A 26,719-nucleotide genomic window follows, 5' to 3' on the forward strand; every position below is an offset into this window, starting at 1 on the left:
TTTGTAAAATTACCAAAATAACTGATTCTGATAAAACTCACATGGATAAAATATTACAGGATTTTTTAGACATAAAGCATGTTTCCATCATATTGAGTAAAACAAACTAACTTGTGTCTATACAAACCTTACAAAATATTTTTTTTCCGGGTAAAACTCACAAAAATACATTTCTCCAGTTATTATTAGCCATTTTGCATCTGTGGTTTAGAATTTGTGTTTAAATAACAGTCAGATTGAATGTGACAGTATACTGTCATAGTGAGTAAAACCTAATTTTTGTATTTGTAAACCTTAACAAAATACCTGATTCTAGTAAAACTCACATAGATTCAATATTACAGGCATTTTTAGACGGATTGCATATTTGGTATTGGAGTTATTTTTATATATTTTTTACATTTATTATGACAGTTATACAAACATATTATATTACTGTCATTATGAGTAAAACCTAATTTTTGTATTTATAAACCTTACCAAAATTCCTGATTCTGGTAAAACTCACATAGATACAATATTACAGGCAGTTTAAGACGGATTGCAAGTTTGGTTGAGGAGCTAGGTTTTGGAATGATGTGTATATTACTTTTATATTTAGTTTGACAGTTATACCATCATATTGAGAAAAAAAAAAAAAACTTTTGTCTTTACAAACCTTACAAAATATTTTTTTCTAGTAAAACTCACAAAGATACATTTCTCCAGGCATTATTAGCTATTTAGCATGTTTGGTTTAGGAGTTATGTTTAAATAACTGTTATTTTGAATATGGCAGTTATACTGTCATTATGAGTAAAACCCAATTTTTGTATTTGTAAACCTTACCTAAATACCTGATTCTGGTAAAACTCACATAGATTCAATATTACAGTTATTTTTAGACGGATTGCAAGTTTGGTTTGGGAGTCATGTTTATATATTTTTTGCATGTAGTATGACAGTTATACTGTATATCTTCACGCATTATTAGACATGTTGCATGTTTGGTGTATGAATTATGTTGAAAAATATTTTTATTGCTTATTTTGCATTATCTCACATAGATTCAATATTACAGGCATTTTTAGACGGATTGCAAGTTTGGTTTTGGAGTTATGTATATATAACTTTCATATTGAGTATGACAGTTATACTGTCAAATTGAGTAAAAAATAACAAACTTGTAATTTTACAAACCTTAAAAATATTTTTTTTCCAGTAAAATTCATAGAGATACATTTTTCCAGGCATTATTAGTCATTTTGCATGTGTGGTTTAGGAGTTATGTTTAAATAGCTGTCAGATTGAATGTGACAGTATATTGTCTTAGTGAGTAAAACCAATATTTTGTATTTGCAAAACTTACAAAAACAACTGATTCTAGTAAAACTCACATGGATACAATATTACAGGCATTTTTAGACATAATGCATGTTTGGTTTTGGAGTTATGTTTATACTACTTTTACATTTAGTATGACAGTTATACTGTCCATCCATTCATCCATTTTCTACCACTTATTCCATTCTGGGTCATGGTAGGTGCTGGAACCTATCTCAGCTATAATCGGGCGGAAGGCGGGGTACACCCTGGAAAAGTCGCCATTTAATCATGTTAAGTAAAAAAAAAAACTAAATTGTTTCTTTACAAACCTTACAAAATATTTTTTTCCAGTAATCTCACAAAGATACATTTCTCCAGGCATTATAGCCATTTTGCATGTGTGGTTTGGTAGTTATGATTAAATAACTGTCAAATTGAATGTGACAGTATACTATCATGGTGAGTAAAAGCAATATTTTGTATTTGCAAACCTTACTACAATAATTGATTTTAGTAAAACTCGCATGGATCCAAAATTACAGGCATTTTTAAACATAATGCATGTTTGGTTTTGGAGTTATGTTTATATATTTTTTACATTTAGTATTACAGTTATACTGTCATATTGAGTAAAAAAAAACTAACTTGTGTCTTTATAAACTTTAAAAATTATTTTTTTCCAGTAAAACTCACAAAGATACATTTCTCCAGGCATTAGTAGCCATTAACCATGTTTGGTTTAGAGTTATGTTTAAATAAATGTCATATTGAGTGTGGCAGATATACTGTCATTATGAGTAAAACCTATTTTTTGTATTTGTAAAATTACCAAAATAACTGATTCTGATAAAACTCACATGGATAAAATATTACAGGATTTTTTTAGACATAAAGCATGTTTGCATCATATTGAGTAAAAAAAACTAACTTGTGTCTATACAAACCTTACAAAATATTTTTTTTCCAGTAAAACTCACAAAAATACATTTTTCCAGTTATTATTAGCCATTTTGCATCTGTGGTTTAGAATTTGTGTTTAAATAACAGTCAGATTGAATGTGACAGTATACTGTCATAGTGAGTAAAACCTAATTTTTGTATTTGTAAACCTTAACAAAATACCTGATTCTAGTAAAACTCACATAGATTCAATATTACAGGCATTTTTAGACGGATTGCATGTTTGGTATTGGAGTTAAGTTTATATAACTTTTACATTTTTTATGACAGTTATACAAACATATTGAATAAAAAAAACCTATTTTGTGTCTTATCAAACCTTACAAAATATTGTTTTTCCTGTAAAACTCACAAAGATACATTTCTCCAAGCATTATTAGCCATTTTGCATGTGTGGTTTAGGAGTTATGTTAACATAACCGTCATTTTGAGGGTGGCAGTTATACTGTCATTATGAGTAAAACCTAATTTTTGTATTTATAAACCTTACCAAAATTCCTGATTCTGGTAAAACTCACATTGATACAAAATTACAGGCATTTTTAGACATAATGCATGTTTGGTTTTGGAGTTATGTTTATATACATTATTTCAGGCATTATTATCTATTTATCATGTTTGGTTTAGGAGTTATGTTTAAATAACTGTCAAATCAAATAATGCAGTTATACTGTCATTATGAGTAAAACCCAAGTTTTGTATTTTTAAACCTTACCAAAATACCTGATTCTGGTAAAAACTCATATAGATTCAATATTACAAGCAGTTTAAGACGGATTGCAAGTTTGGTTGAGGAGTTTGGTTTTGGAATGATGTTTATATTACTTTTATATTTAGTTTGACAGTTATACCATCATATTGAGTAAAAAACAAAAAAAACTTTTGTCTTTACAAACATTACAAAATATTTTTTTCTAGTAAAACTCACAAAGATACATTTCTCCAGGCATTATTAGCTATTTAGCATGTTTGGTTTAGGAGTTATGTTTAAATAACTGTTATTTTGAATATGGCCGTTATACTGTCATTAAGAGTAAAACCCAATTTTTGTATTTGTAAACCTTACCAAAATACCTGATTTTGGTAAAACTCACATAGATTCAATATTAAAGGCATTTTCAGACGTATTGCAAGTTTGGTTTTGGATTCATGTTTATTTAACTTTCATATTTAGTATGACAGTTTTACTGTCATATTAAGTAAAAAAACTAACTTGTTTCTTTACAAACCTTTTACATTTTTTATTTTTTTTCCAGGACAACTCACAAAGATACATTTCTCCAGGCATTATTAGCCATTTTGTATTTGTGGTTAGGAGTATGTTTAAATAACTGTCAGATTGAATGTGACAGTATACTGTCATAGTGAGTAAAACCTAAATTTTGCATTTATAAACCTTACCAAAATACCTGATTCTGGTAAAACTCACATAGATACAATATTACAGGCATTTTTAGACATAATGCATGTTTGGTTTTGGAGTTATGTTTATATACATTTTTCCAGCCATTATTAGCCAATTATCATGTTTGGTTTAGGAGTTATGTTTAAATAACTGTCATATCAATTAATGCAGTTATACTGTCATTATGAGTAAACCCCAAATTTTGTATTTGTAAACCTTACCAAAATACCTGATTCTGGTAAAACTCATATAGATTCAATATTACAAGCAGTTTAAGACGGATTGCAAGTTTGGTTTAGGAGTTTGGTTTTGAAATTATGTTTATTATTACTTTTATATTTAGTTTGACAGTTATACCATCATATTGAGTAAAAAAAAAAAAACTTTTTTCTTTACAAACCTTACAAAATATTTTTTTCTAGTAAAACTCACAAAGATACATTTCTCCAGGCATTGTTAGCCATTTAGCATGTTTGATTTAGGAGTTATGTTTAAAAAACTGTTATTTTGAATATGGCATTTATACGGTCATTATGAGTAAAACCAAATTTTTGTATTTGTAAACCTTACCAAAATACCTGATTCTGGTAAAACTCACATAGATTCAATATTACAGGCAGTTTAAGACATATTGCAAGTTTGGTTTAGGAGTTTGGTTTTGGAATTATGTTTTTATAACTTTAATTTTTAGTATGACATCATATTGAGGAAAAAAACTAACTTTTGTCTTAACAAACCTTAAAAAATATTTTTTTTTAGTGAAAATCACAAAGATACATTTCTCCAGGCATTATTAGCCATGTATCATGTTTGGTTTAGGAATTATGTTTAAGTAACTGTCATGTTGAGTGTGGCAGATATATTGTCATTATGAGTAAAACCTATATTTTGTATTTGTAAACCTTACCAAAATACCTGATTCTGGTAAAACTCATATAGCTACAATATTACAGGAATTTTTAGACATAAAACATGTTTGGTTCAGGAGTTATGTTTAAATAACTGTCAGATTGAATGTGACAGTATACTGTCATAGTGAGTTAAACCAATATTTTGTATTTGCAAACCTTACAAAAACAACTGATTCTAGTTAAACTCACATGATTACAATATTACAGGCATATTTAGACAAAATGCATGTTTGGTTTTGGAGTTAGGTTTATAATTTATTTACATTTAGTATGACAATTTTACTGTCATATTGATTAAGAAAAAAATAACTTGTGTCTTTACAAACCCATCCATCCATCCATTTTCTACCACTTACTCCTTTTGGTGTCGCAGGGGGCGCTGGAGCCTATCTCAGCTACAATCGGGCGGAAGGCGGGGTACACCCTGGAAAAGTCGCCCTAAATAAAAATAAAAAAAACTAAATTGTTTCTTTACAAACCTTACAAAATATGTTTTTCCAGTAATCTCACAAAGATACATTTCTCCAGGCATTATAGCCATTTTGCATGTGTGGTTTGGTAGTTATGTTTAAGTAACTGTCAAATTGAATGTGACAGTATACTATCATGGTGAGTAAAACCAATATTTTGTAATTGCAAACCTTACTACAACAATTGATTTTACTAAAACTCGCATGGATACAAAAATACAGGCATTTTTAGACATAATGCATGTTTGGTTTTGGAGTTATGTTTATACAACTTTCATATTTAGTATGACAGTTATATCATTATATTGAGTAAAAAAAATAACTTGTGTCTTTATAAACCTTACTTTTTTTTTTTTTCCAGTAAAACTCACAAAGATACATTTCTCCAGGTATAATTAGCCATTTATCATGTTTTGTTTAGGAGTTATGTTTAAAAAACTGTCATATTGAGTGTGGCAGTTATACTGTCATGATGAGTAAAATCTATTTTTTGTATTTGTAAACCTTACCAAAATAACTGATTCTGGTAAAACTCGCATATATTCAATATTACAGGCATTTTAGACGGATTGCAAGTTTGGTTTTGGTGTTATATTTATTCAACTTTCATATTTAGTATGACAGTTACACTTTCATATTGAGTAAAACAAAAGATAACTTGTGTCTTTACAAACCTTAAAAAACTATTTTTTTTACTGTAAAACTTGCAAAGATACATTTTTCCAGGCATTATTTGACATTTTGCTTGCATGGTTTAGGAGTTATGTTTAAATAATAGTCAGATTGAATATGACAGTAATGTTCTTAAAATCCTGAGATAATGCGAAAAAAGCAATAAAAATGTTTTTCAACATAATTCCTACACCAAACATGCAACATGTCTAATAATGCCTGAAGACATGTATCTTTGTTAGTTTTACTAGAAAATGTATATTTTGTAAGTTTTGCAACGACGCAAGTTTGTTTTTTTAATTCAATATAACAGTCTGACTGTCAAACTAAATGTAAAAGTTATATAAACATAACTCCAAAAATGAACATGCATTATGTCCACAAATGCCTGTAATATTGTATCTATGTGAGTTTCACCAGAATCAGATAATTTGGTAAGGTTTACAAATACAAAAAATTTTTTTTTTCATAATGACAGTATAACTGTTACATTCAATTTGACTGTTATTTAAACATAACTTCCTAATCACACATGTAAATAGGTCAATAAAGTCGAAAACAATGCATCCTTGTGTGTTTTACTCGAAACATTTGCTATCTTAAGGTTTGCAAACACAAAAAGTAGTTTTTTTGCTCATTATGACAGTAATGTTCTTAAAATCCTGAGATAATGCGAAATAAGCAATAAAAAAGTTTTTCATCATAATTCCTTCACCAAACATGCAACATGTCTAATAATGCCTGAAGACATGTATCTTTGTTAGTTTTACTAGAAAATTACCTTTTGTTAGTTTTGCAAAGAGGCAAGTTCGTTTTTTTAATTCAATATGAAAGTATAGCTGTCATACCAAATATGAAATTTATATAAACATAACTCCAAAACTAAACATGCATTATGTCTAAAAATGCCTAAAACATTGTATATATGTGAGTTACACCAGAATCATGTAATTTGGTAAGGTTTACAAATACAAAAAATTTTTTTTTCCATAATGACAGTATAACTGCTACATTCAATTTGACTGTTATTTAAACATAACTTCCTAATCACACATGCAAATAGGTTAATAAAACCTAAAACAATGCAACCTTGTGAGTTTTACTCGAAACATTTGCTATTTTAAGGTTTGCAAACACAAAAAATAGTGTTTTACTCATTATGACAGTAATGTTCTTAAAATCCTGAGATAATGCGAAATAAGCAATAAAAATGTTTTTCAACATAATTCCTACATCAAACATGCAACATGTCTATTAATGCGTGAAGATATGTATCTTTGTTAGTTTTACTAGAAAAAATATCTTTTGTAAGTTTTGCAAAGAGGCAAGTTAGTTTTTTTAATTCAATATGACAGTATAACTGTCATACCAAATATGAAATATATATAAACATAATTCCATAATTGAACATGCATTATGTCTAAAAATGCCTAAAATATTGCATAAATGTGAGTTACACCAGAATCATGTAACTTGGTAAGGTTTACAAATACAAAAATGTTTTTTTTTTTTCATAATGACAGTATAACTGTTACATTCAATGTGACTGTTATTTAAACATAACTTCCTAATCACACATGTAAATAGGTCAATAAAGTCTAAAACAATGCATCCTTGTGTGTTTTACTCGAAACATTTGCTATTTTAAGGTTTGCAAACACAAAAAGTAGTTTTTTTGCTCATTATGACAGTAATGTTCTTAAAATCCTGAGATAATGCGAAATAAGCAATAAAAAAGTTTTTCAACATAATTCCTTCACTAAACATACAACATGTCTAATAATGCCTGAAAACATGTATCTTTGTTAGTTTTACTAGAAAATTACCTTTTGTAAGTTTTGCAAAGAGGCAAGTTCGTTTTTTTAATTCAATATGAAAGTATAGCTGTCATACCAAATATGAAAGTTATATAAACATAACTCCAAAACTAAACATGCATTATGTCTAAAAATGCCTAAAATATTGTATATATGTGAGTTACACCAGAATCATGTAATTTGGTAAGGTTTACAAATACAAAAATTTTTTTTTTTCATAATGACAGTATAACTGCTACATTCAATTTGACTGTTATTTATTCAAAACTTCCTAAAACACATGCAAATAGGTAATAAAACCTAAAACAATGCAACCTTGTGAGTTTTACTCGAAACATTTGGTATTTTAAGGTTTGCAAACACAAAAAGTAGTTTTTTGCTCATTATGACGATAAGGTTCTTAAAATCCTGAGATAATGCGAAATAAGCAATAAAAATGTTTTTCAACATAATTCCTACACCAAATATGCAACAAGTCTAATAATGCGTGAAAATATGTATCTTTGTTTGTTTTACTAGAAAACATATCTTTTTAAAGTTTTGCAAAGAGGCAAGTTAGTTTTTTCAATTCATTATGACAGTATATTTGTCATACCAAATATGAAAGTTATATGAACATAACTCCAAAATTGAACTTGCATTATGTCTAAAAATGCCTAAAATATTGTATCTATTGGAGTTTTACCAGAATCAGGTAATTTGGTAAGTTTTACAAATACAAAAATAGTTTTTTTTCATAATGACAGTATAACTGCTACATTCAATTTGACTGTTATTTAAACATAACTTCCTAATCACACATGCAAATAGGTTAATAAAGCCTAAAACAATGCATCCTTGTGAGTTTTACTCGAAATATTTGCTATTTTAAAGTTTGCAAACACAAAAAATTGTTTTTTACTCATTATGACAGTAATGTTCTTAAAATCCTGAGATAATGCGAAATAAGCAATAAAAATGTTTTTCAACATAATTCCTACATCAAACATGCAACATGTCTATTAATGCCTGAAGACATGTATCTTTGTTAGTTTTACTAGAAAAAATATATTTTGTAAGTTTTGCAAAGAGGCAAGTTAGTTTTTTCAATTCAATATGACAGTATAACTGTCATACCAAATATGAAAGTTATATAAACATAACTCCAAAATTGAACTTGGATTGTGTCTAAAAATGCCTAAAATATTGTATCTATGTGAGTTATACAAGAATCAGTTAATTTGGTAAGGTGTACAATTACATAAATTAGGGGTTTACTCATAATGACAGTATACTGCTACATTCAATTTGACAGTTATTTAAACATAACTTCTAACCACACATGCAAAATAGGCTTATAAAGCCTAAAACAATGCATCCATGTGAGTTTTACTCTAAACATATGCTATTTTAAGGCTTGCAAACACAAAAAGTAGTTTTTTACTCATTATGACAGTAATGTTCTTTAAATCCTGAGATAATGCGAAATAAGCAATAAAAATGTTTTTCAACATAATTCCTACGCCAAACATGCAACATGTCTAATAATACGTGAAGATATGTATCTTAGTTAGTTTTACTAGAAAATTATATTTTGTAAGTTTTGCAAAGAGGCAAGTCAGTTTTTTTAATTTAATATGACAGTATAACTGTCATACCAAATATGAAATATGTATAAACATAATTCCATAATTGAACATGCATTATGTCTAAAAATGACTAAAATATTGTATCTATGTGAGTTATACAAGAATCAGTTAATTTGGTAAGGTGTACAATTACATAAATTAGGGGTTTACTCCTAATGACAGTATACTGCTACATTCAATTTGACAGTTATTTAAACATAACTTCTAACCACACATGCAAAATAGGCTAATAAAGCCTAAAACAATGCATCCATGTGTGTTTTACTCTAAACATATGCTATTTTAAGGCTTGCAAATACAAAAAGTAGTTTTTTTACTCATTATGACAGTAATGTTCTTAAAATCCTGAGATAATGCGAAATAAGCAATAAAAAAGTTTTTCAACATAATTCCTACACCAAACATGCAACATGTCTAATAATACCTGAAGACATGTATCTTTGTTAGTTTTACTAGAAAAAATATCTTTTGTAAGTTTTGCAAGAGGCAAATAAGTTTTTTTTTAATTCAATATACCAAATATGAAAGCTATATAAACATAACTCCAAAACTGAACATGCATTATGTCTAAAAATGCCTGTAATATTGTATCTATTGGAGTTTTACCAGAATCAGGTAATTTGGTGAGGTTTACAAATACAAAAATTGTGTTTTTTCATAATGACATTATAACTGCTACATTCAATTTGACTGTTATTTAAACATAACTTCCTAATCACACATGCAAATAGGTTATTAAAGCCTAAAACAATGCATCTTTGTGAGTTTTATTCGAAACATTTGCTATTTTAAAGTTTGCAAACACAAAAAATTGTTTTTTACTCATTATGACAGTAATGTTCTTAAAATCCTGAGATAATGCGAAATAAGCAATAAAAATGTTTTTCAACATAATTCCTACATCAAACATGCAACATGTCTAATAATGCCTGAAGACATGTATCTTTGTTAGTTTTACTAGAAAAAATATCTTTTGTAAGTTTTGCAAAGAGGCAAGTTAGTTTTTTCATTCAATATGACAGTATAACTGTCATACCAAATATGAAAGTTATATAAACATAACTCCAAAATTGAACGTGCATTATGTCTAAAAATGCCTAAAATATTGCATAAATGTGAGTTACACCAGAATCATGTAACTTGGTAAGGTTTACAAATACAAAAATGTTTTTTTTTTTCATAATGACAGTATAACTGTTACATTCAATGTGACTGTTATTTAAACATAACTTCCTAATCACACATGTAAATAGGTCAATAAAGTCTAAAACAATGCATCCTTGTGTGTTTTACTCGAAACATTTGCTATTTTAAGGTTTGCAAACACAAAAAGTAGTTTTTTGCTCATTATGACAGTAATGTTCTTAAAATCCTGAGATAATGCGAAATAAGCAATAAAAATGTTTTTCAACATAATTCCTTCACTAAACATACAACATGTTTAATAATGCCTGAAAACATGTATCTTTGTTAGTTTTACTAGAAAATTACCTTTTGTAAGTTTTGCAAAGAGGCAAGTTCGTTTTTTTAATTCAATATGAAAGTATAGCTGTCATACCAAATATGAAAGTTATATAAACATAACTCCAAAACTAAACATGCATTATGTCTAAAAATGCCTAAAATATTGTATATATGTGAGTTACACCAGAATCATGTAATTTGGTAAGGTTTACAATTACAAAATTTTTTTTTTTTCATAATGACAGTATAACTGCTACATTCAATTTGACTGTTATTTATTCAAAACTTCCTAATCACACATGCAAATAGGTTAATAAAACCTAAAACAATGCAACCTTGTGAGTTTTACTCGAAACATTTGGTATTTTAAGGTTTGCAAACACAAAAAGTAGTTTTTTGCTCATTATGACAATAAGGTTCTTAAAATCCTGAGATAATGCGAAATAAGCAATAAAAATGTTTTTCAACATAATTCCTACACCAAATATGCAACAAGTCTAATAATGCGTGAAAATATGTATCTTTGTTTGTTTTACTAGAAAACATATCTTTTTTAAGTTTTGCAAAGAGGCAAGTTAGTTTTTTCAATTCATTATGACAGTATAACTGTCATACCAAATATGAAAGTTATATGAACATAACTCCAAAATTGAACTTGCATTATGTCTGAAAATGCCTAAAATATTGTATCTATTGGAGTTTTACCAGAATCAAGTAATTTGGTAAGTTTTACAAATACAAAAATAGTTTTTTTTCATAATGACAGTATAACTGCTACATTCAATTTGACTGTTATTTAAACATAACTTCCTAATCACACATGCAAATAGGTTAATAAAGCCTAAAACAATGCATCCTTGTGAGTTTTACTCGAAACATTTGCTATTTTAAAGTTTACAAACACAAAAAATAGTTTTTTACTCATTATGACAGTAATGTTCTTAAAATCCTGAGATAATGCGAAATCAGCAATAAAAATGTTTTTCAACATAATTCCTACATCAAACATGCAACATGTCTATTAATGCCTGAAGACATGTATCTTTGTTAGTTTTACTAGAAAAAATATCTTTTGTAAGTTTTGCAAAGAGGCAAGTTAGTTTTTTCAATTCAATATTACAGTATAACTGTCATACCAAATATGAAAGTTATATAAACATAACTCCAAAATTGAAATTGGATTGTGTCTAAAAATGCCTAAAATATTGTATCTATGTGAGTTATACAAGAATCAGTTAATTTGGTAAGGTGTACAATTACATAAATTAGGGGTTTACTCATAATGACAGTATACTGCTACATTCAATTTGACAGTTATTTAAACATAACTTCTAACCACACATGCAAAATAGGCTTATAAAGCCTAAAACAATGCATCCATGTGAGTTTTACTCTAAACATATGCTATTTTAAGGCTTGCAAACACAAAAAGTAGTTTTTTACTCATTATGACAGTAATGTTCTTTAAATCCTGAGATAATGCGAAATAAGCAATAAAAATGTTTTTCAACATAATTCCTACGCCAAACATGCAACATGTCTAATAATACGTGAAGATATGTATCTTAGTTAGTTTAACTAGAAAATTATATTTTGTAAGTTTTGCAAAGAGGCAAGTCAGTTTTTTTAATTTAATATGACAGTATAACTGTCATACCAAATATGAAATATGTATAAACATAATTCCATAATTGAACATGCGTTATGTCTAAAAATGACTAAAATATTGTATCTATGTGAGTTATACAAGAATCAGTTAATTTGGCAAGGTGTACAATTACATAAATTAGGGGTTTACTCTTAATGACAGTATACTGCTACATTCAATTTGACAGTTATTTAAACATAACTTCTAACCACACATGCAAAATAGGCTAATATAATAATAATAATATAATAAAACAATGCATCCATGTGTGTTTTACTCTAAACATATGCTATTTTAAGGCTTGCAAATATAAAAAGTAGTTTTTTTACTCATTATGACAGTAATGTTCTTAAAATCCTGAGATAATGCGAAATAAGCAATAAAAAAGTTTTTCAACAATAATTCCTACACCAAACATGCAACATGTCTAATAATACCTGAAGACATGTATCTTTGTTAGTTTTACTAGAAAAAATATCTTTTGTAAGTTTTGCAAGAGGCAAATAAGTTTTTTTTAATTCAATATGAGAGTAAAACTGTCATACCAAATATGAAAGCTATATAAACATAACTCCAAAACTGAACATGCATTATGTCTAAAAATGCCTGTAATATTGTATCTATTGGAGTTTTACCAGAATCAGGTAATTTGGTGAGGTTTACAAATACAAAAATTGTTTTTTTTTCATAATGACATTATAACTGCTACATTCAATTTGACTGTTATTTAAACATAACTTCCTAATCACACATGCAAATAGGTTATTAAAGCCTAAAACAATGCATCTTTGTGAGTTTTATTCGAAACATTTGCTATTTTAAAGTTTGCAAACACAAAAAGTAGTTTTTTACTTATTATGACAGTAATGTTCTTAAAATCCTGAGATAATGCGAAATAAGCAATAAAAAAGTTTTTCAACATAATTCCTACACCAAACATGCAACATGTCTAATAATACCTGAAGACATGTATCTTTGTTAGTTTTACTAGAAAAAATATCTTTTGTAAGTTTTGCAAGAGGCAAATAAGTTTTTTTTCAATTCAATATGAGAGTAAAACTGTCATACCAAATATGAAAGCTATATAAACATAACTCCAAAACTGAACATGCATTATGTCTAAAAGTGCCTGTAATATTGTATCTATTGGAGTTTTACCAGAATCAGGTAATTTGGTGAGGTTTACAAATACAAAAATTGTTTTTTTTTCATAATGACATTATAACTGCAAAATTCAATTTGACTGTTATTTAAACATAACTTCCTAATCACACATGCAAATAGGTTATTAAAGCCTAAAACAATGCATCTTTGTGAGTTTTATTCGAAACATTTGCTATTTTAAAGTTTGCAAACACAAAAAGTAGTTTTTTACTTATTATGACAGTAATGTTCTTAAAATCCTGAGATAATGCGAAATAAGCAATAAAAAAGTTTTTCAACATAATTCCTACACCAAACATGCAACATGTCTAATAATACCTGAAGACATGTATCTTTGTTAGTTTTACTAGAAAAAATATCTTTTGTAAGTTTTGCAAGAGGCAAATAAGTTTTTTTTAATTCAATATGAGAGTAAAACTGTCATACCAAATATGAAAGCTATATAAACATAACTCCAAAACTGAACATGCATTATGTCTAAAAATGCCTGTAATATTGTATCTATTGGAGTTTTACCAGAATCAGGTAATTTGGTGAGGTTTACAAATACAAAAATTGTTTTTTTTCATAATGACATTATAACTGCTACATTCAATTTGACTGTTATTTAAACATAACTTCCTAATCACACATGCAAATAGGTTATTAAAGCCTAAAACAATGCATCTTTGTGAGTTTTATTCGAAACATTTGCTATTTTAAAGTTTGCAAACACAAAAAGTAGTTTTTTACTTATGACAGTAATGTTCTTAAAAGCCTGAGATAATGCGAAATAAGCAATAAAAATGTTTTTCAACATAATTCCTACATCAAACATGCAACATGTCTAATAATGCCTGAAGACATGTATCTTTGTTAGTTTTACTAGAAAAAATATCTTTTGTAAGTTTTGCAAAGAGGCAAGTTAGTTTTTTCATTCAATATGACAGTATAACTGTCATACCAAATATGAAAGTTATATAAACATAACTCCAAAATTGAACGTGCATTATGTCTAAAAATGCCTAAAATATTGCATAAATGTGAGTTACACCAGAATCATGTAACTTGGTAAGGTTTACAAATACAAAAATGTTTTTTTTTTTCATAATGACAGTATAACTGTTACATTCAATGTGACTGTTATTTAAACATAACTTCCTAATCACACATGTAAATAGGTCAATAAAGTCTAAAACAATGCATCCTTGTGTGTTTTACTCGAAACATTTGCTATTTTAAGGTTTGCAAACACAAAAAGTAGTTTTTTGCTCATTATGACAGTAATGTTCTTAAAATCCTGAGATAATGCGAACTAAGCAATAAAAAAGTTTTTCAACATAATTCCTTCACTAAACATACAACATGTCTAATAATGCCTGAAAACATGTATCTTTGTTAGTTTTACTAGAAAATTACCTTTTGTAAGTTTTGCAAAGAGGCAAGTTCGTTTTTTTAATTCAATATGAAAGTATAGCTGTCATACCAAATATGAAAGTTATATAAACATAACTCCAAAACTAAACATGCATTATGTCTAAAAATGCCTAAAATATTGTATATATGTGAGTTACACCAGAATCATGTAATTTGGTAAGGTTTACAAATACAAAATTTTTTTTTTTTCATAATGACAGTATAACTGCTACATTCAATTTGACTGTTATTTATTCAAAACTTCCTAATCACACATGCAAATAGGTTAATAAAACCTAAAACAATGCAACCTTGTGAGTTTTACTCGAAACATTTGGTATTTTAAGGTTTGCAAAGACAAAAAGTAGTTTTTTGCTCATTATGACAATAAGGTTCTTAAAATCCTGAGATAATGCAAAATAAGCAATAAAAATGTTTTTCAACATAATTCCTACACCAAATATGCAACAAGTCTAATAATGCGTGAAAATATGTATCTTTGTTTGTTTTACTAGAAAACATATCTTTTTTAAGTTTTGCAAAGAGGCAAGTTAGTTTTTTCAATTCATTATGACAGTATAACTGTCATACCAAATATGAAAGTTATATGAACATAACTCCCAAATTGAACTTGCATTATGTCTGAAAATGCCTAAAATATTGTATCTATTGGAGTTTTACCAGAATCAAGTAATTTGGTAAGTTTTACAAATACAAAAATAGTTTTTTTTCATAATGACAGTATAACTGCTACATTCAATTTGACTGTTATTTAAACATAACTTCCTAATCACACATGCAAATAGGTTAATAAAGCCTAAAACAATGCATCCTTGTGAGTTTTACTCGAAACATTTGCTATTTTAAAGTTTGCAAACACAAAAAATAGTTTTTTACCCATTATGACAGTAATGTTCTTAAAATCCTGAGATAATGCGAAATAAGCAATAAAAATGTTTTTCAACATAATTCCTACATCAAACATGCAACATGTCTATTAATGCCTGAAGACATGTATCTTTGTTAGTTTTACTAGAAAAAATATCTTTTGTAAGTTTTGCAAAGAGGCAAGTTAGTTTTTTCAATTCAATATGACAGTATAACTGTCATACCAAATATGAAAGTTATATAAACATAACTCCAAAATTGAACTTGGATTGTGTCTAAAAATGCCTAAAATATTGTATCTATGTGAGTTATACAAGAATCAGTTAATTTGGTAAGGTGTACAATTACATAAATTAGGGGTTTACTCATAATGACAGTATACTGCTACATTCAATTTGACAGTTATTTAAATATAACTTCTAACCACACATGCAAAATAGGCTTATAAAGCCTAAAACAATGCATCCATGTGAGTTTTACTCTAAACATATGCTATTTTAAGGCTTGCAAACACAAAAAGTAGTTTTTTACTCATTATGACAGTAATGTTCTTTAAATCCTGAGATAATGCGAAATAAGCAATAAAAATGTTTTTCAACATAATTCCTACGCCAAACATGCAACATGTCTAATAATACGTGAAGATATGTATCTTAGTTAGTTTTACTAGAAAATTATATTTTGTAAGTTTTGCAAAGAGGCAAGTCAGTTTTTTTAATTTAATATGACAGTATAACTGTCATACCAAATATGAAATATGTATAAACATAATTCCATAATTGAACATGCATTATGTCTAAAAATGACTAAAATATTGTATCTATGTGAGTTATACAAGAATCAGTTAATTTGGTAAGGTGTACAATTACATAAATTAGGGGTTTACTCCTAATGACAGTATACTGCTACATTCAATTTGACAGTTATTTAAACATAACTTCTAACCACACATGCAAAATAGGCTAATAAAGCCTAAAACAATGCATCCATGTGTGTTTTACTCTAAACATATGCTATTTTAAGGCTTGCAAATACAAAAAGTAGTTTTTTTACTCATTATGACAGTAATGTTCTTAAAATCCTGAGATAATGCGAAATAAGCAATAAAAAAGTTTTTCAACATAATTCCTACACCAAACATGCAACATGTCTAATAATACCTGAAGACATGTATCTTTGTTAGTTTTACTAGAAAAAATATCTTTTGTAAGTTTTGCAAGAGGCAAATAAGTTTTTTTTTAATTCAATATACCAAATATGAAAGCTATATAAACATAACTCCAAAACTGAACATGCATTATGTCTAAAAATGCCTGTAATATTGTATCTATTGGAGTTTTACCAGAATCAGGTAATTTGGTGAGGTTTACAAATACAAATATTGTGTTTTTTCATAATGACATTATAACTGCTACATTCAATTTGACTGTTATTTAAACATAACTTCCTAATCACACATGCAAATAGGTTATTAAAGCCTAAAACAATGCATCTTTGTGAGTTTTATTCGAAACATTTGCTATTTTAAAGTTTGCAAACACAAAAAATTGTTTTTTACTCATTATGACAGTAATGTTCTTAAAATCCTGAGATAATGCGAAATAAGCAATAAAAATGTTTTTCAACATAATTCCTACATCAAACATGCAACATGTCTAATAATGCCTGAAGACATGTATCTTTGTTAGTTTTACTAGAAAAAATATCTTTTGTAAGTTTTGCAAAGAGGCAAGTTAGTTTTTTCATTCAATATGACAGTATAACTGTCATACCAAATATGAAAGTTATATAAACATAACTCCAAAATTGAACGTGCATTATGTCTAAAAATGCCTAAAATATTGCATAAATGTGAGTTACACCAGAATCATGTAACTTGGTAAGGTTTACAAATACAAAAATGTTTTTTTTTTTCATAATGACAGTATAACTGTTACATTCAATGTGACTGTTATTTAAACATAACTTCCTAATCACACATGTAAATAGGTCAATAAAGTCTAAAACAATGCATCCTTGTGTGTTTTACTCGAAACATTTGCTATTTTAAGGTTTGCAAACACAAAAAGTAGTTTTTTGCTCATTATGACAGTAATGTTCTTAAAATCCTGAGATAATGCGAACTAAGCAATAAAAAAGTTTTTCAACATAATTCCTTCACTAAACATACAACATGTCTAATAATGCCTGAAAACATGTATCTTTGTTAGTTTTACTAGAAAATTACCTTTTGTAAGTTTTGCAAAGAGGCAAGTTCGTTTTTTTAATTCAATATGAAAGTATAGCTGTCATACCAAATATGAAAGTTATATAAACATAACTCCAAAACTAAACATGCATTATGTCTAAAAATGCCTAAAATATTGTATATATGTGAGTTACACCAGAATCATGTAATTTGGTAAGGTTTACAAATACAAAATTTTTTTTTTTTCATAATGACAGTATAACTGCTACATTCAATTTGACTGTTATTTATTCAAAACTTCCTAATCACACATGCAAATAGGTTAATAAAACCTAAAACAATGCAACCTTGTGAGTTTTACTCGAAACATTTGGTATTTTAAGGTTTGCAAAGACAAAAAGTAGTTTTTTGCTCATTATGACAATAAGGTTCTTAAAATCCTGAGATAATGCAAAATAAGCAATAAAAATGTTTTTCAACATAATTCCTACACCAAATATGCAACAAGTCTAATAATGCGTGAAAATATGTATCTTTGTTTGTTTTACTAGAAAACATATCTTTTTTAAGTTTTGCAAAGAGGCAAGTTAGTTTTTTCAATTCATTATGACAGTATAACTGTCATACCAAATATGAAAGTTATATGAACATAACTCCCAAATTGAACTTGCATTATGTCTGAAAATGCCTAAAATATTGTATCTATTGGAGTTTTACCAGAATCAAGTAATTTGGTAAGTTTTACAAATACAAAAATAGTTTTTTTTCATAATGACAGTATAACTGCTACATTCAATTTGACTGTTATTTAAACATAACTTCCTAATCACACATGCAAATAGGTTAATAAAGCCTAAAACAATGCATCCTTGTGAGTTTTACTCGAAACATTTGCTATTTTAAAGTTTGCAAACACAAAAAATAGTTTTTTACCCATTATGACAGTAATGTTCTTAAAATCCTGAGATAATGCGAAATAAGCAATAAAAATGTTTTTCAACATAATTCCTACATCAAACATGCAACATGTCTATTAATGCCTGAAGACATGTATCTTTGTTAGTTTTACTAGAAAAAATATCTTTTGTAAGTTTTGCAAAGAGGCAAGTTAGTTTTTTCAATTCAATATGACAGTATAACTGTCATACCAAATATGAAAGTTATATAAACATAACTCCAAAATTGAACTTGGATTGTGTCTAAAAATGCCTAAAATATTGTATCTATGTGAGTTATACAAGAATCAGTTAATTTGGTAAGGTGTACAATTACATAAATTAGGGGTTTACTCATAATGACAGTATACTGCTACATTCAATTTGACAGTTATTTAAATATAACTTCTAACCACACATGCAAAATAGGCTTATAAAGCCTAAAACAATGCATCCATGTGAGTTTTACTCTAAACATATGCTATTTTAAGGCTTGCAAACACAAAAAGTAGTTTTTTACTCATTATGACAGTAATGTTCTTTAAATCCTGAGATAATGCGAAATAAGCAATAAAAATGTTTTTCAACATAATTCCTACGCCAAACATGCAACATGTCTAATAATACGTGAAGATATGTATCTTAGTTAGTTTTACTAGAAAATTATATTTTGTAAGTTTTGCAAAGAGGCAAGTCAGTTTTTTTAATTTAATATGACAGTATAACTGTCATACCAAATATGAAAGCTATATAAACATAATTCCATAATTGAACATGCATTATGTCTAAAAATTACTAAAATATTGTATCTATGTGAGTTATACAAGAATCAGTTAATTTGGTAAGGTGTACAATTACATAAATTAGGGGTTTACTCTTAATGACAGTATACTGCTACATTCAATTTGACAGTTATTTAAACATAACTTCTAACCACACATGCAAAATAGGCTAATAAAGCCTAAAACAATGCATCCATGTGTGTTTTACTCTAAACATATGCTATTTTAAGGCTTGCAAATACAAAAAGTAGTTTTTTTACTCATTATGACAGTAATGTTCTTAAAATCCTGAGATAATGCGAAATAAGCAATAAAAAAGTTTTTCAACATAATTCCTACACCAAACATGCAACATGTCTAATAATACCTGAAGACATGTATCTTTGTTAGTTTTACTAGAAAAAATATCTTTTGTAAGTTTTGCAAGAGGCAAATAAGTTTTTTTTAATTCAATATGAGAGTAAAACTGTCATACCAAATATGAAAGCTATATAAACATAACTCCAAAACTGAACATGCATTATGTCTAAAAATGCCTGTAATATTGTATCTATTGGAGTTTTACCAGAATCAGGTAATTTGGTGAGGTTTACAAATACAAAAATTGTTTTTTTTCATAATGACATTATAACTGCTACATTCAATTTGACTGTTATTTAAACATAACTTCCTAATCACACATGCAAATAGGTTATTAAAGCCTAAAACAATGCATCTTTGTGAGTTTTATTCGAAACATTTGCTATTTTAAAGTTTGCAAACACAAAAAGTAGTTTTTTACTTATTATGACAGTAATGTTCTTAAAATCCTGAGATAATGCGAAATAAGCAATAAAAATGTTTTTCAACTTAATTCCTACATCAAACATGCAACATGTCTAATAATGCCTGAAGACATGTATCTTTGTTAGTTTTACTAGACAAAATATATTTTGTAAGTTTTGCAAAGAGGCAAGTTAGTTTTTTCATTCAATATGACAGTATAACTGTCATACCAAATATGAAAGTTATATAAACATAACTCCAAAATTGAACGTGCATTATGTCTAAAAATGCCTAAAATATTGTATCTATGTGAGTTATACAAGAATCAGTTAATTTGGTAAGGTTTACAATTACATAATATAGGGGTTTACTCATATAGACAGTATAACTGCTACATTCAATTTGACAGTTATTTAAACATAACTTCTAACCACATGCATCCTTGTGAGTTTTACTCGAAACATTTGCTATTTTAAGGCTTGCAAACACAAAAAGTAGTTTTCTACTCATTTTGACAGTAATGTTCTTAAAATCCTGAGATAATGCAAAATAAGCAATACAAATGTTTTTCAACATAATTCCTACATCAAAGATGCAACACGTCTAATAATACCTGAAGACATGTATATTTGTTAGTTTTACTAGAAAAATTATCTTTTGTAAGTTTTGCAAGAGGCAAATAAGTTCTTTAAATTCAATATGAGAGTATAACTGTCATACCAAATATGAAAGCTATATAAACGTAACTCCAAAACTGAACATGCATTAAGTCTAAAAATGCTTGTAATATTGTATCAATTGGAGTTTTACCAGAATCAGGTAATTTGGTAAGGTTTACAAATACAAAAATTGTATTTTTTCATAATGAAAACTACATTCAATTTGAATGTTATTTAAACATAACTTCCTAATCACACATGCAAATAGGTTAATAAAGCCTAAAACAATGCATTCTTGTGAATTTTACTCGAAACATTTGCTATTTTAAGGCTTTCAAACAGAAAAAGTAGTTTTTTACTCATTATAACAGTAATGTTCTTAAAATCCTGAGATAATGCAAAATAAGCAATAAAAATGTTTTTCAACATAATTACTACACCAAACATGCAACATATCTAATAATGCCTGAAGACATGTATCTTTGTTAGCTTTACTAGAAACTTACCTTTTGTAAGTTTTGCAAAGAGGCAAGTTAGTTTTTTTAATTCAATATGAAAGTATATTTGTCATACCAAATATGCAAGTTATACAAACATATGTCTAAAAATGCCTAAAATATTGTATCTATGTGAGTTTTACAAGAATCAGTTCATTTGGTATGGTGTACAATTACATAAATTAGGGGTTTACTCATAATGACAGATAACTGCTACATTCAATTTGATAGTTATTTAAACATAACTTCTAACCACACATGCAAAATAGGCTAATAAAGCCTAAAACAATGCATCCATGTGTGTTTTACTCTAAACATATGCTATTTTAAGGCTTGCAAATACAAAAAGTAGTTTTTTTACTCATTATGACAGTAATGTTCTTAAAATCCTGAGATAATGCGAAATAAGCAATAAAAAAGTTTTTCAACATAATTCCTACACCAAACATGCAACATGTCTAATAATACCTGAAGACATGTATCTTTGTTAGTTTTACTATAAAAAATATATTTTGTAAGTTTTGCAAAGAGTCAAATTAGATTTTTTAATTCAATATGACAGTATAACTGTCATACCAAATATGAAAGTTATATAAACATAACTCAAAAATTGAACCTGCATTATGTCTAAAAATGCCTCAAATATTGTATCTATAAGAGTTACACCAAAATCAGGTAATTTGGTAAGGTTTACAAATACAAAAAATGTTTTTTTTCATAATGACAGATAACTGCTACATTCAATTTGACAGTTATTTAAACATAACTTCCTAACCACACATGCAAAATAGGCTAATAAAGCCTAAAACAATGCATCCTTGTGAGTTTTACTCGAAACATATGCTATTTTAAGGCTTGCAAACACAAATAGTAGTTTTTTTTACTCATTATGACAGTAATACATGGCTAATTACGCCTTGAAACTGTATCTTTGTGAATTTTACTGGGAAAATTTTTTTTTGTAAGGTTTATAAAGACACAAGTTATTTTTTTTTTTTAACTCAATATGATGGTATAACTGTCATACTAAACATAAAAGTTGTATAAACCAAACCCAAACATGCATTATGTCTAAAAATGCCTGCAATATTGTATGTATGTGATTTTTACCAGAATCAGGTAAAAATTGGTAAGGTTTACAAATACAAAAATTAGGTTTTACTCACTATGACAGTATACTGTCACATTCAATCTGACAGTTATTTAAACATACTGTAACTCCTAAACCACAAATACAAAATGGCTAATAATGCCTGGAAAAATGTATCTTTGTGAGTTTTCCTGGAAAAAATTTTTTTTTATAAGTTTTGTAAAGAAACAAGTTAGTTTTTTTTACTTAATATGACAGTCATGATGTCATACTAAATATGAAAGTTAAATAAACATAACTCCAAAACTAAACTTGTAATACGTCTAAAAATGCCTGTAATATTGAATATATGTGAGTTTTCCCAGATTCAGGTAAGGTTTACAAATACAAAAATTGGGTTTTACTCATAATGACAGTATAACTGCCATGTTCAAAATAACAGTTATTTAAACATAACTCCTAAACCAAAAATGCTAAATAGCTAATAATGCATGGAGAAATGTATCTTTGTGAGTTTTACTAGAAAAAAATATTTTGTAAGGTTTGTAAAGACAAAAGTTTTTTTTTTTTACTCAATATGATGGTATACTGTCAAACTAAATATAAAAGTAATATACACATCATTCCAAAACCAAACTCCTCAACCAAACTTGCAATCCGTCTTAAACTGCCTGTAATATTGTATCTATGTGAGTTTTACCAGAATCAGGAATTTTGGTAAGGTTTATAAATACAAAAATTAGGTTTTACTCATAATGACAGTATAACTGCCACCCTCAATATGACGGTTATGTTAACATAACTCCTAAACCACACATGCAAAATGGCTAATAATGCCTGGAGAAATGTATCTTTGTGAGTTTTACAGGAAAAACAATAGTTTGTAAGGTTTGATAAGCCACAAAATAGTTTTGTTTATTCAATGTTTGTATAACTGTCATAATAAATGTAAAAGTTATATAAATATAACTCCAATACCAAACATGCAATCCGTCTAAAAATGCCTGTAATATTGAATCTATGTGAGTTTTACTAGAATCAGGTATTTTGTTAAGGTTTACAAATACAAAAATTAGGTTTTACTCACTATGACAGTATACTGTCACATTCAATCTGACTGTTATTTAAACACAAATTCTAAACCACAGATGCAAAATGGCTAATAATAACTAGAGAAATGTATTTTTGTGAATTTTACTGGAAAAAAAATATTTTGTAAGGTTTGTATAGACACAAGTTAGTTTTTTGAGTTTTTTTTACTCAATATGATGCAAACATGCTTTATGTCTAAAAAAATCCTGTAATATTTTATCCATGTGTGTTTTATCAGAATCAGTTATTTTGGTAATTTTACAAATACAAAAAATAGGTTTTACTCATAATGACAGTATATCTGCCACAATCAATATGACAGTTATTTAAACATAACTCTAAACCAAACATGGTTAATGGCTAATAATGCCTGGAGAAATGTATCTTTGTGAGTTTTACTGGAAAATTTTTTTTTTTAAGGTTTATAAAGACACAAGTTAGTTTTTTTTACTCAATAGGACAGTATAACTGTAATACTAAATGTAAAAAATATATAAACATAACCAAAACCAAACATGCATTATGTTCAAAAATGCCTGTAATTTTGTATCCATGCGAGTTTTACAAAAATCAATTTGTGTAGTAAGGTTTGCAATTACAAAATATTTGTTTTACTCACCATGATAGTATACTGTCACATTCAATTTGACAGTTATTTAAACATAACTCCTAAACCACACATGCAAAATGACTAATAATGCCTGGAAAAATGTATCTCTGTGAATTTTACTGGAGTCAGTTGTTTTTGTAAGTTTTGCTAATACAAAATATTGGTTTTACTCACTATGACAGTATACTGTCACATTCAATCTGACAGCTATTTAAACATAACTCCTAAACCACACATGCAAAATGACTAATAATGCCTGGAAAAATGTATCTCTGTGAATTTTACTGGAAACAAATATTTTGTAAGGTTTGTAAAATTACAAGTTTGTTATTTTTTACTCAATTTGACAGTTTAACTGTCATACTAAATATGACATTTATATACACATAACTCTAAAACCAAACTTGCAATCCGTCTAAAAATGCCTGTAATATTGAATGTGAGTTTTACCAGAATCAGGTATTTTGGTAAGGTTTACAAATACAAAAAATAGGTTTTACTCATAATGACAATAAAACTGCCACATTTAACATGACAGGTATTTAAACATAATTCCTAAACCACAAATGCAAAATGGCTAATAATGCCTGCAGCAATGTTTCTTTGTGAGTTTTCCTGGAACAATAAAATAAATTTGTAAGATTTGTAAAGACACACGTTAGTTTTTTACTTAATATGACAGTATAACTGGCATACTAAATTTGAAAGTTAAATAAACATAACTCCAAAACCAACTTGCAATTCGTCTAAAAATGCCTCTAATATTGTATCAATGTGAGTTTTACCAGGATCAGGTATTTTGGTAAGGTTTACATATACACAAATTTGGTTTTACTCATGATGACAGTATAACTGCCACATTTAATATGACAGTTATGTAAACATAACTCCTATACCACAAATGCAAAATGGTTAATAATGCCTGGAGAAATGTATCTTTTTAAGTTTTACAGGAAAAAAAAAACAATTTTGTAAGGTTTGTAATGACTGCGATGAGATAGCGACTTGTCCAGGGTGTACCCCGCCTTCCGCCCGATTGTAGCGCCCCCCGCGACCCCAAAGGGAATAAGCGGTAGAAAATGGATGGATGGATGGATATAAACATAATTCCAAAACCAAATATGCAATCCATCTAAAAATGCCTGTAATATTGAATATATGTGCGCTTTATCAGATTCAGGTATTTTGGTAAGGTTTACGAATACAAAAATTAGGTTTTACTCATAGTGACAATATAACTGCTACACTCAATATGACAGTTAATTAAACATAACTCCTATACCACACATGCAAAATGGTTAATAATGCCTGGAGAAATGTATCTTTGTGAGTTTTACTGGAAAAAACAAATTTGTAAGGTTTATAAAGATACAAGTTACATTTTTTACTCAATATGATGATATAGCTGTCATACTAAATATGAAAGTTATATTAACAAAACTCCAAAACCAATGAATTAATGTTCGTTTTACTAGAATCAGGTATGTTGGTAAGGTTTACAAAAACAAAAAATAGGTTTTACTCATAATGACAGTAAAACTGCCAAATTCAATATGACAGTTATGTAAACAAAACTCCTATACCACACATGCAAAATGGTTAATAATGCCTGGAGAAATGTATCTTTGTGAGTTTTACTGGAAAAAACGAATTTGTAAGGTTTATAAAGATACAAGTTAAATTTTTTACTCAATATGATGATATAACTGTCATACTAAATATGAAAGTTATATTAACATAACTCCAAAACCAATGAATCTATGTTCGTTTTACTAGAATCAGGTATTTTGGTAAGGTTTAAAAAAACAAAAAATAGGTTTTACTCATAATGACAGTATACTGCCACATTCAATATGACAGTTATGTAAACATAACTCCTAAACCACACATGCAAAATGGTTAATAATGCCTGGAGAAATGTATCTTTTTAAGTTTTATAGGAAAAAAAAAAACAATTTTGTAAGGTTTGTAAAGACTGCGATGAGATGGCGACTTGTCCAGGGTGTAACCCGCCTTCCGCCCGATTGTAGCTGAGATAGGCTCCAGCGCCCCCCGCGACCCCAAAGAAAATAAGCGGTAGAAAATGGATGGATGGATGGGTTTGTAAAGACACAAGTTATTTTTTTCTTACTCAATATGACAGTAAAATTGTCATACTAAATGTAAAAAAATTATAAACATATAAACTCCAAAACCAAACATGCATTATGTCTAAAAATGCCTGTAATATTGTAATCATGTGAATTTAACTAGAATCAGTTGTTTTTGTAAGGTTTGCAAATACAAAATATTGGTTTAACTCACTATGACAGTATACTGTCACATTCAATCTGAGAGTTATTTAAACATAACTCCTAAACCAAACATGTTTTAT

This window comes from Nerophis lumbriciformis, linkage group LG22, assembly GCF_033978685.3.
Source record: "Nerophis lumbriciformis linkage group LG22, RoL_Nlum_v2.1, whole genome shotgun sequence".
NCBI classification, from domain to species: Eukaryota; Metazoa; Chordata; class Actinopteri; order Syngnathiformes; family Syngnathidae; genus Nerophis; species Nerophis lumbriciformis.